Below are 12,959 nucleotides of genomic sequence, written 5' to 3'. Positions count from 1 at the left end.
AAATAGCGGGGCTGGAGAGATGGCTCAGAGGTTAAGAGCACTGACTGCTCTTCTAGAGGTCCTCAGTTCAATTCCCAGAACCCACATGGTGGCTCTCAACCATCTGTAAGGTGATCTAATGCCTTTTTCTGTCAGGGAGGCAGAGCACTGTATACATAATGAATAAATAAATCTTAAAAAAAAAAAAACTAACTTGATTTCTCCAAATTTATAATTAACTGATACATAAAAGAAAAAAGTAACCACACTTGCAATATCCTACCAAAGACCAGTTTGATAGAAGCCAGGAGGGTTACTTTGAACATAAGTACTCTCTACCCACCTGCTCTCTCTACCACTTTTTTTCTCTTTAATCTTACTTTTAGTCGGTTTCTTGAGGTTTATCGACAAAATTCTCAAAATGTCTCATATTTTAAGAAATACTTCCCATATTTTTTGTAGTTTTTAAAGCCAACTTTTTTGTAAATGGTATTGTTAAAGTTAAGACTTAAATAAGAAGAACCTAGTAGTCATGAAGCACTTCCAATTTAATTGCATGTCACATACATGACTCCTCACAATAATCTCAACACTGAAGCTAAACTTTAACCGCAATGATATGGGCTTTCAAGAAACACTAATCATTAGCTGGACAGTGTACATACCTATAATGTCAACACCAACCCAGTCAAAAAACCTTTTGATCCACAATAGGGTTCTACTTGCAAGACATGCTAACACAATGGTGTCACAAAGCTTCTGGGACTAACCAACAAATATCTGGTCTGACTGAAGGCTCACATCACTGGATAGAACCCATATCCACCACTGCTTGGGTGACCAAGTGCCTGAGACAAGATAACCCAGGGACCTAGGGTAAAACTACTGTTGTACTCAAAGAACATAGCAATAAAATGACTCCTAATGACCTTCTGCTATACTGCATAAGATCAGTGGCTTGCTCAGCCATCATCACCAGAGAAGCTTCCTCTGCAGTAGCTGGGAACAAATACAGAGATCCACAGTAAACCATTACACAGAGAATAAGAGATCTTCGAACACTCAGCCCTAAGTGAAATATCCCCCATGCAATTCCTCTCCTCAGGGCTCAGCAAACCCTGTGGAAGAGGAGGCAAAAATAATGTAAGAATCAGAGGGGGCCCGGCATGGTAGTTTACACCTTTAATGCCAGCACACAGGAGGCAGAGGCAGGCTGATTTCTGTGAGTTCAAGGCCAGCCTGGTCTACAAAGCGAGTCCAAGACAGCCAAGGCTACACAAAGAGACCCTGTCTCAAAAAATCAAACAAACAGAAAGAACCAGAGGGCAGAGAGAACAACAAGAAAGCAAGGCCCTCTTAATCAACATCATCAAAGCTCGTATGAATTCCCAGAAGCAGTATGCCCAGGGCCTGCCCAGGTCTTCCAGCTTAAGCTTCCCTGAGCGTGGGAGTGAGTGCGTCTGTTTCTTGTGCCTTCTCTCGGGCTCTTGTCCTTTTGTTTGTTCTGTTCAATTCCAAAGTGTTGGCATTTGTTTTGTCTCGCTTTATTTTTTTTATTATTCCTTAGAAACTTGTCTTCTAATAAACAGAAAGAGTATGGATCTGGATGGGCGATGGAGAGGAAATGGGAGGCCTAGAGGGAGAGGAAAACAGTTATCAGGATATTTTATGTGAAAAAAAAATCTATTTTCAATAAAAGGAAAAAATAACGAAATGTTGGCTAGAATAAATTATAAATGATTGTAATATTAGAAATTCAAGGTGTCTCTTCTTACTTTCATGTGTGCTGTCCATATTTTGGCACATATGTGTAACAGTTCACTCATGTAAGAGAATACAAGTCCAAGGTTTTTCTCAATAGCACTCATCAGAAACTCCTAACAGTATTATCGTGGTTACTGAGATTCACATGTAGGTACAAGCTTACTCTGTCCTGGCATATAAATACTTCAGGAAAAACCCACAGGAATCTGGACACTTCCTTTTCCTTCTCTGGATCACTGATATAGCTGTATTGTTACTGAAATTCTTGTCAAAGTAAACCAAACTGGAACAGTGACATTGCACTCTCGTGTCCTGGCCAAAGAGAAGAAAACAAACCCTAAAGCCGCCCATTCAAGTCAATGGAGAATAAATACCCTGTTTCTAAGAGCCTTTCAATCAATGGCTTTGCCATCCAGTTATGATCCTGACTTTAAGTCATTACCCTGGAGGATTAAAAGAGTGCTTCTTAACTTTTCATGCCTTCTACGCTCGTTGTCTTTATTCACCTTTGAGTACAGTAAGTTCAAGTCAGATGAACACTGAATATGTAGGCTACCAGAGTCAGCGAGCAGGTCTTTCTTTTATCAAGAGAAATGAGTATTGAAATGGAAGACAAGTTGCTAAAGTAGTGGGCCTCAAGGGTTTGCCAAGTAGACAGGTTTGATGAATAGAACATTAATTTGGTACTTAAACTTTTTTGGGAGTGGGGGAATTGAACTTATGAGGAGACTGGAAATACTAAACAGTCACGCAGTAGGTTAATCCTGAAAAGACAGCTATATTCTATGTCAAGAAGGCAGGAGTTGTAGATAATTGGCTCTATGTCAAGTAATGCTACCACGTAAATGCTGATAAACTTAGATGACATGACTACAGTCTTATAGGGTGGAGAGATGGCTCAGAGGTTAAGAGCACTGGCTGTTCTTCCAGAGGTCCTGAGTTCAATTCCCAGCAACCACATGGTGGCTCACAACCATCTATAATGTGAGATGGGCCCTCTTCTGGTGTGCAGGTCCACAGGCGGGCAGAATACTATATAAACAATAAATCTTTTTTAAAAGTATAGTCTTATAATTGGAAGGTACATGTTTGAAAATGGGATAAATATCTACACACATTTGTCCAAAACAAAAAACAAAAAATGTGTTTAAGGGAGTGTGGGTGCTCACTCCACTATTCTGACTTATGGCTTAAAAATCTTCAATAATAAAAAGTCAACGCCAGGAAGCTAGAGATATGGCTCAGTAGTTAAGAGCCCTGGCTGCTCTTCCAGGGGATCCAGGCTCGGTTCTCAACAACCACTTAGCAGCTCACAACCATCTATAATTCTCGTCCCCGGGTATCCAATGAATGCCGCCTTCTGGTCTTTAAGGGCACCAGACACATGCACAGTACACACAGACATACAAAACACCTATACACATAAATAAATTTGTTTTTTAAAGAAAAGCATATCAATGACAGCTTACCAATAACTGAAGGATAAAAGTTAAGTCAGACCAATGGGGGTTGGGGAGGAGTGACAATGTAAAGTCTATAAATGGCAAACACTATGTGCAAAGATTTGGAAGAAAAGGAAAAATCACATATTTGGGAGTGGGGAAGAATTACGGAGACTCTGAGACTATAAAGGTAAATCAGGAAAGGAACTCAAATATCATAAAGGAACCCTTTAAAAAGACTAATCACTACCACACAAAAAAAATAGTAGAGAAAAAGACCAGAAAAAAAGACAGACAGAAATCTTGCAATAAGCCAACCTCACATGCTACTCAAGTCAGTCCCTAGAGCAAGGAATACATCATTTATGCTGATGTACTAAATGGTTCTTTTGAGAGAGGAAGGCAGGGAGAGACATTGAGTATTTCTCGTTTCCCTAGGAGCTGTCAGTCATTATTTGCTACTTCTACACTGCTTTTGATAAGTTCTATATATGCTTCCTCATTTGTTCTTCAGAAACAACTCTTACAGAGTATGTTGGAAGTGACAAAGCACCCTCAGCCTAATGCCCTCCACACTGGACTACTCGGCTCCCTGGAGCACAGCATCTTCCTACACGTAAGTTCACTCAAATTGACAATAACTTTGTATTGCAGTGATTACCAATCACACTATTTTCTAGATGAGAAAAAAAAACCGAAGCCCAGAAACATTTTATAAATAATTTATCTAAAGTCACATAGATAGTAAATAACAAAGGTGACCCTATCATCTTTTATCATCAATTTTGCTTGTTAAAAACATCACCTAAGCTGGGCATGGTGGCACATGCCTTTAATCCCAGCAGAGGCAGACGGCTTGAGTTCGAGCCCAGACTGGTCTACAAAGTGAGTCTAGGACAGCCAAGGCTACACAGAGAGACCCTGTCTGGAAAAAAACAAAACACCAAAAAGCCAAGTACGGTGGCACAGGCTTCCTAGTACTCAGGAGACAGAGAAGGATCACGGCAAAGTCCAAAGTCAGCCCGGTCTACATAGTAAGTTCCAGGTCAGCCAGAACTATATAGAGAAACCTATCTCAGAAGATTAATTAATTTAAAATTTCATTAACTTAAAAATTAGTTAATTAAGGGTTGGAGAAGATGGCTCAGAGGCTAAGAGCACTGGTTGTTCTTCCAAGGGTCCTGAGTTCAATTCCCAGCAACCACATGGTAGCTCACAACCATCTATAATGAGATCTGGTGCCCTCTTCTGGCCTGCATACTGTATAAATAATGAATAAAAGAATCTTTGTTAAAATTTAATTAATTAAAAACAGAGTCAAAAGTGAGACCAACAGGATTTAGTAATGATATCTGTGTATAAAATAGTAAATTTCTGGACACTTACTACATTCATACTTACATACATGAACTATTCAAACGTTTAGCTTCTATGTTGACAGTTACCAGGAGTTAAGGGTGGATGGTGGTGAGGTAGGATCAGTCTCGCTAAAGAAGATAGCATTGTATGTTTACTACTAATTCCAAAAACCTAGGCAAGAATCATCAACAATTCAAAACACAGTAGTTAAAATGTACAGCAATATAAGGCTGACATTTTAAGGAGGAAGGGGTATCTTTATTTTTTAATGTATTTTATTTTATGTATGTGTTTTGCCTGCACATGTGCCTGTGTATCACATGTTTGCAAGATGCCCAAGAAGGCCAGAGAGGGGATCAGATCCCCTGGAACTGGAATTACAGACAGTTGTGGACACTGGGAACTGAACTCAGATCTTCTGGAAGAACAGCCAGCGCTCTTAACTACTAAGCATTTCTCTAGCCCCCAAAGGTGTATTTTTCTTCAGATTTGAAAACCAACAAAAAACAAAACAAAATCTACATTATATCAACGTCTTTGCTTTTGCTTTGCCCTCAACCACTTTCCTTGATAAAGAGAATTATGAGATGAATGAAATATTTCTCTAACGCACTAAACGACATCCAATGGGACTCTGTAACAATAGCTCAAACCCTTACCAGAATCTGGAGATCACAGGCTTTAATAGTACTTTTGATACTTTGATTCAGATAGTTTTTGTTGGTTTTTTTTTTGGGGGGGGGGGGAATATAACGCTTATTAACATCCTTCATTAGATGTTATTGCAATGATCAAAACATCTCCAGACACTTCCAAAAATGGAAAACAAAATCATTCTTGGAGTGCTATTCATTGTTTTAGATGTTAGGACTCTGGAACTTTAGGAAACGAAGTCTCGCTGAGCACTGGTGGCGCACGTCTTTAATCACAGCTCTTGGGAGGCAGAAACAGGCAGATCTATGTGAGTCCAAAGCCAGCCTGATCTACAGAGTGAGTTCCAGGGCAGCCTAGTCTACAAAGAGAAACCCTGTCTCAGCAAGAAAGAAAAAAGAAAAGATAAGAAAGCCTCCAAATGCCCTTGTTTTTAAATTTTGGATCTTTAATAATGTTAGCAATTGCAGGGTGCAGTGGTGCGCGACTGCAATATGCCAGGTAGAGGCAAGCAGATCTCTGTGAGTTTGAGACCAGCGTGGTCTACAGAGTGAGTTCCAGGACAGCCAGGGCTACACAAAGAAACCCTGTTTCAAAAAGCCAAAATCAAACCAACAAACAAAAAGAATGTTAGCAACGTAAGATCTGATCCAACTTTTCACTAACTGACCCTCAGCTCACTAAATTACTGGTAACTGGTAAGGTCACCCAAACCAGCCATGCTGGTTTTCTTCTTCTTTCTCCAAACTTTATACTGACAGAACCAAACAGTCCATCAGTTGTTTTTTTTTTTTTTTTGGTTTTTCGAGACAGAGTCTCTCTGTATAACCTTGGCTGTCCTGGACTCACTTTGTAGACCAGGCTGGCCTCGAACTCACAGCGATCCGCCCGCCTCTGCCTCCCGAGTGCTGGGATTAAAGGCGTGCGCCACCACGCCCGGCCCATCAGTTGTTTATAATATACATTTTTATTTATTTTTTAATCTTGGGATCAGCTCCTTATTCCCTGACCCAAATTAAAAAGACAAAAGTAATGTAAATTGATTTTAAAATAACTTCTCAAAATAATGCATGTCATGCTTTAGGGCATTTTCAACATTTTGAAGACATGGATTTCATCTGCACAGAACCTCAGTCAGCACCTGTCCCTAAGGTTAGAGGAATGTCCGTCCAGTTCTTGCCCAGCTCTAATAGCATGTGGTCAAATATATGCGCACAAAAAATCTAAACTATTGATCAATAGACTCAAATTGAAGATCCACACACCTACGGACAGTTGATTTTGACAAAGGAGCCAAAACCATACAACGGAAAAAAGAAAGCATCTTCAAAAAATGGTGCTGTTCTAACTGGAGGTCTCCATGTAGAAAAATGCTGGTAGATCCATATTTCTCACCCAGCACAAAATTCAATCCCAAGGGGATTAAAAACCTCAACATCACACCAGACACACTAAATCTATTAGAAGAAAAAGTGGGGAAGAGCCTTGAACTCATTAGCATAGGAGACAACTTCTGGAACAGAACACCAACAGCTCAAGCTCTAAAATCAACAATTAATAAATAGGACCTCCTGCTACTGAAAAGCTTCTGTCAGGCAAGGGACACTGTCAATTGGGAAAAGATCTTCACCAACCCTGCATTTGACAGAGGGCTAATATCCAAAATCTATGAAGAATTCAAAACATTGAACACCAACAAACAAAATAACCCAATTAAAAAATGGGGAACAGAGCTAAACAGAAAATTCTCAATAGAAGAATTTCGAATGGTCAAGGAACACTTTTTAAAAATGTTCAACATCCTTAGTCATCAAGTAAATGCAAACCAAAAGGACTCTGAGATTCCATCTTACACCTATTAGAATGGCTAAGATCAAAAACCAAGTGGCAAGGATGTGGAAAAGGGAACATTCCCCGACTCCTGGTGGGAGTGCAAACTTATACAACCACTTTAGAAATCTATCTGGCTTTCTCAGAAAATTGGCAAGAGTTCTACCTTAAGAGCCAGCTATACCATTCCTGGCAATATACCTAAAAGATGCCCCATCATACAACAAGAACACTTGCTAAACTATGTTCATAGCAGCTTTATTCATAATAGCCAGAATCTGGAAACAACCTAGATGTCCCTCATCCAAAGTATGGATAAAGAAACCGTGGCACAGGTATACAATAGAGTAATACCTCAGCTATTAAAAACAAAGAAATCTGCAGGCAAATGGATGGAACTAGAAACAATCATCCTGAATGAGGTAACCCAGACCCAAAAGGCACGCATGGTATGTGCTCACTTATATGTGGATTTTAACCATATAGTACAAGATAAACAAACTACAATGCAATACTTCCAAAGAAGGGAAGTAACAAGGAGGACCCAAGGAATATGACTCAGAAGGGGAAACAGCAAAGACAGAGGGAGTAGTTGAAGAGAGGGACCAAGGTAGGAGAGAGAATGCAGAGAAATTTGAGCGTGGAGATGTGACCTGGGGAGAGCAGGGGTGGGGACACAGGAGGATTGTGGGTAGGGGCATCTCTGTGACAAGCTGGAGACCTGGGGAGAATATGAGGGGGACTCTGGCAGAGACTCTCAATTGCAGGGGCCACAGTGGCTGAAGAGGACACCCTCTAACTAGACAGGACTCCTAACAGAGGGAAGGGAACACCAACACACCCACAAAAACTTCAAACCAAAATGTACCCTGCCTACAAGATGTGCAGGATAAAGACAGAGCAGTGAGAGACTGAGAGAAGGCCCAAGCAATGCCTGGCCCACCCCAAACCCACCCCACGCAGAAGGGCCAATCCCTGACACTACTAAAAATAACTCGGCTATGCTTGCAGACAGGAGCCTAGCAGAGCTGTCCTCTGAGGGGCGCCACCCAGCAGTGCTTCAAAACAGGCACTAAGTCACAGCCAAACACTGGGCAATGCTTACGGAGAAAAGTGACACGGGGGGGGGGGGGGGGGGGCAAAACAGGGAAAAAACACTACACGACAACTTGGAGGAGACAGGAGTGCCACAAGACCAACTAGCCAGGGCCCAAAGGGGCTTGCTTGCTGAGCCTGAAGCCCCAGCCAAGGACTATGCGGGCCGGGACCTAGTACAGCTTTCTCCTCACTTCCCCCTGGCAGCGCTGCCTTGCCAGGCCACAGGGGAAGAGGACCCACACAGCCCTGCAGTGACCGCGGGGCTCCCCTTTCCTGAGGAATACGGGAGGGGACGGAGAGGGTAGGGGAGAGGGAAAAGGGTGGGACTGGGAGGAGAGGAGGGATGGGCTATGACCAAGAGGTAAAGTGAATTTTTAAAAAACAAATCTAAACAATTACAGTTTCTAGCTGGTGCCTACTCCCCTTTTCACCACTTTACATAAGCACATCCTAGTCTACCCTCTAGAATTCCTCCTCCTGTTTCAGCTATGGGGAGGCAAGAAGGAAGTGTGCCAACAATGGCCTGCACGGTCTTTTCCAACCTGATATTCCAGTGTTCAGTAGCAAAAATATTTCTCCAACTTATCAGACTGGCCCTCAGCTCACCAATATTCTTAAGGTCACTGAAGTGATTCATGCTTTTTTTGTTTCTTTCTTTCGCCACAATCAAACTATCCACTTTTTTTTTTTTTTTTTTTTTTAAATTCTGGGGATCACCGGGCATGGTGGTACACATCTTTAATCCCAGCACTCGGAGGCAGAGGCGGCGGATAGCTGTGAGTTCGAGGCCAGCCTGGTCTACAAAGCGAGTCTAAGACAGCCAGAGAAACCCTGTCTCAAAAAAAAAATAAAATAAAATAATATAATATAAAATAAAATAAAATTCTGGCCATCAGTAGCATACTCCCTGACCCAAATTTTTTTAATACTATGTAAATTTATTTTGAAATATTTTTTTCAAAAAGTTAAGATCTCACATCATTTATGAGAAGGGCCCACCTTAAGCATATGTTGAGATAAAGAGATTTAGTGGCTACCCACAGTGGAGGCCTGTGGGGGTGAGGTGAAAAAACTAGGGGTAACTGTTAATGGGTACAAAAGGGTTGAGGGGTATGTGTTCAAAAATCATATACTGCTGATGCTCACACTGTACGGGACGGGACGTGGCTGCAGTAGAGCGACTTCCCTGCACTCACAAGGCCTTGGGTCACAACTTCAGCCCGGCTTAAAAGGTAGAACCAAAATACCAGCGGGTTAAATGGGTGAACCTTACAGTGTGTTAAGGCCATAAAGCTGTCTTTTTAAAAAGTTGAAAACAGTCATAGCCAACTTTATTGACAGGAAATAGGTTCTGCAAATTGTCCTTTCATGGGTTATATAAGAGCTGATTGTAATTAAAATTCTTATTCATTAATAAAATGCAACCTTTCCAAAATATAAAAACACATGCAAATTTATCCCCAGTAAACTTTAGATAACTTTGCCAGTTATTATTTTTAAAACAATGGAGAACATTTTAGAAAGCCAAATGCTGTAGTAATAATACAAGAGCGAATTATAAGCGCATCAATAACAAAACACGGATAGTGTTTATAGTTCTACTGTGAACAGACTGGTACTGTTAACAGTTCTAAGGTTGCCAGAACACAGTTTAAAACTAGCCAAATCACAATAAACCACAACCATCAAGTACAAAGTGATGAACCTGACCTAATGGTGATCCACGTAGAGCATTAACACCCACTTCTAGGAAACCCAACTACAGTCAAACAAATCCCATCATTCCATCTGTTCCGCTCTAACTGCTAGGAAATCAAAATGCTTTTCCAATTACAACTCCCCATTTATAACGCGGAATGTCCATCAAAATTCGCAGCTCAAGTAATCACATATCTCTCCATATAACACAAATGATATAGCGTGATAGCCCCTTGCCCAGTGAACATGTATTAAGACCTGGCCTGAGTTTCAGCAAGCAGAAATGCAATCACTTAGAAAACAGTAACATTGCCACTTCATTCTTCAAGAGTAAAAGACGTCTCTATAATGAACAAAAACTAAAGTTGGTTGAAAGGGGAAAATTTTAAAACATTTAACAACTATAATGGGTCAAAATTAAATTATTTAAAACACACACACACACCTTAAAACACACATGGAAAGCCAAGTGGTTAATTGTAAGGATCAGGTAAAAGTTCCCCAACACCCCACGGAGAACAGGGAAGGCCGGCCTTTGTATTCCAGAAGACTGGGGGGGGGGGGGGGGAGTGGGCACTAAGGGTCTGGCTGGAAGGAGAGAGGGAAAGTTTGGGGGCAGAGGGAAGTTCCGGATCCCGGATCCGGGAGAGGGGCGAGGGGACCGGAGCGGACGCCGGCAGGGGCTGGGGCACAGCTGCCGGCCGGGCTCCCGGGGGAGCACCGAGGAGGAAGTGCCGGCGGCGGGGGGCGGCGAAAGCCCCGGCGCGGTCACCGGCTGCAGGAGGGGACGGGGGAGGGGGTGGGATCGCGAGGCCTCGGGGACCGCGGGGTCGGGGGGAGGGGAAGGAGGGAGGGAGGGTAGCGGCGCGGCGCGGCACCTACCTGCGGTCCCGGGCGGCAGCCCCAGGCGAGGCCTAGTGCACCGCCGCCTCCATCCCTCCGCGTCGCGCCGAGACTGCAGCTCCGTGGCCGCGGCCGCCGCCGCCGCCCTGCGCGCCGGGCCCGAGCCCGGTTCCCGCCTCCGCCCCGCGCCTGCTGGCCAGCGGGCCCGGGGAAGCCCAGCGCCGCTCGGGGGTGTGGGGGGGGGGGGAGGACGGGCAGAGCGGCCGCGGCGGGCCCCCTCACGTCTCGCCCGGGTGTCCTGTCAGCCAGCAGTCTCCCCCGGGTCCGCAGCGCCGCCTCCGCCGCTGCTGCCGCCGCCGCCGCCTCTCCCACATCCCCGGCCTCCAGGGGAGCCGCCGCCGCCGCCGCCGCCGCTGCGCCGCGACCACCGCCCCCCGGCGCCTCAGCTCCCCACGCCGCCGCCGCCGCCCGCCTCACGCCACCGGCCCGGCGCGGCTAGGTCGGCGGAGAGCGCGCAGCAGGCCGCCGCCAGCCCGCCGCAGCCCCCAGCCCACAATCCACCGCGGCTCCGCCGGGGCGGGAGGGCCGCGGCCAGACCGGGGCAGCCGCCGCCGCCGCCGCGGAGCCGGGGCTCCCCGAGCCGGGGTCCCCCCCGCGTGGCCGGCCCGCGCCTCCTCTAGTCGCCCTTGGAAAGGCAGACGCGCTCTCCGCACCGCGCTTCGCCTCCCCCCGCGCCCTCCACCCTCCCCTTCCCTAGTCGTCGGGAGAAGCCGCCGAGCGTCGCCTTCCGCCTTCCCCGGCGGGCGCGGACCCCCTCGGCCCCCCCAGACCAACCGACTCCCGGCCGCCCACCACCTATGGAAGCCCCAGCTTCCGCCTCTCCTTACTCCCCCAGCCGCCACCCCCCCATAGTAAACAAACGTGGTTCTGTTTCCAAAATTAATGCCTTTCAAAGGTTAAAGGTCAACTCCTAATCACCCACGCCTTCCAATCACCTGCCACAATTCTCGGGCGCTTAAATCAGGTGTCTCTGCCCTTTTTAAAAAAAAAAAAAAAAAACCGGAAAAACTTGGTGTGTGTGCTTATTACTAAGGTCTATATCTGTGGCTGCTAGCAGCAAATCAGGCAGAGTTCACACAAAATTTCGATCTTAAACTAGTAAGGACACAATCTGCAGGCAGAGGCAGGCGGATCGTTGTGAGTTCGAGGCCAGCCTGGTCTACGAAGAGTCCAGGACAGCCAAGGCTACACAGAGAAACCCTGTTTAAAAAAAAAAAAAAAAATACAATTTGCAAGATAGGGTTTGTCTTACATTACAATGTATTATTTTTTAAGTCTCCAATCACCTTTGGTTGAGTCAGGCTCAGACCACTATCTGGAAAGAAAGAAAGAGGGAAGGAAGCCTTAATCATTTGATGATTTTCCTTAATTTTAATGTTTTCTTCCATTTTGAAATTATTTCTTTCCTACAAATGAATTTCACACATTTCGAAAGTCGATTTTATAAAACAAAAGTGAAAACGTAACCCAGTAGGTGACTGGAAAGAGAAACTGCTGCAGGTCTTAGGAAGTCACTTTGAAAACAGTGAACAGCACTGTTAGAAAGTTTACTCACTAGAGGACAGAAAGGACACAGGGAAAGGGAAACACACACACACACAAATCTAGGGCAAGAAAGTTCCTGCGTTATATTTTTCTGAATTCAGATCTCTACAATGGAGGCAGGCACAACGGAGCACCCCTGTAATCCCAACAGTTTGGACTAGAGACACCAGGATCAAGAGTTCAAGGCCATCCTCAGCCCACAGTGGGAGCTCAAGGCTTGTCTGGGCAATGTGTGGCTCTATCTCACAAAGAAAAATCAAAACAAAACAAACCACCCCTGCAATGTTAGAGCAAAGAGGGAGAGCGTACACCCGGCGTATAGGAACTATATCTTCTAGTTTGCTTCTCCATTACTGTGATAAAACATCGTGACCAAATGCAAGTTGGAAAGGAAAGAGTTTGCTCCGTCTTTCAACTCCCAGGTCACAATCTGTCACTGAGGGAAGTCAGAGCAAAAAGTCAAAACTGAAACAGTTCTTAAAGGGGACTGTTGCTGAATGGCTTTCCCTCTCAGCTCACTTAGCTTGCTTGCTTTGGGGGTTTTTTGATTGTTTGTTTGCTTTTTGTTTTTCCAGACAGGGTTTCTCTGTGTAGCCTTGGCTGTTCTGGACTCGCTTTGTAGACCAGGCTGGCCTTGAACTAAACAGCAATCCGCCTCTGCCTCCTGCGTGCTGGGATTAAAGGCGTGCG

General features: G+C 44.7%; 1 protein-coding gene across 4 annotated transcripts in view; it reads right to left on the bottom strand.

Annotated features, from left to right (window-relative positions):
- VPS54 (VPS54 subunit of GARP complex) overlaps positions 1-11,055 on the bottom strand; it is an 81,471-nt gene extending 70,416 nt beyond the window's left edge. The window contains exon 1 of one of the 4 annotated variants that reach the window (XM_084799546.1): positions 10,704-11,055. The gene's annotated coding sequence lies outside the window, so the exon portion shown is untranslated. Of the gene's footprint in view, positions 1-10,266; positions 10,289-10,703 lie in introns of those variants that run through there. The other 3 variants (XM_084799545.1, XM_084799548.1, XM_084799547.1) reach the window with 3 other exon arrangements.
- Between the last annotated feature and the right edge of the window lie 1,904 nt (positions 11,056-12,959).

The sequence above is a fragment of the Acomys minous genome (assembly GCF_964271855.1).
Source record: "Acomys minous genome assembly, chromosome: 10".
Classification (NCBI taxonomy): domain Eukaryota; kingdom Metazoa; phylum Chordata; class Mammalia; order Rodentia; family Muridae; genus Acomys; species Acomys minous.
This window is presented reverse-complemented; position numbering and strand designations above follow the sequence as displayed.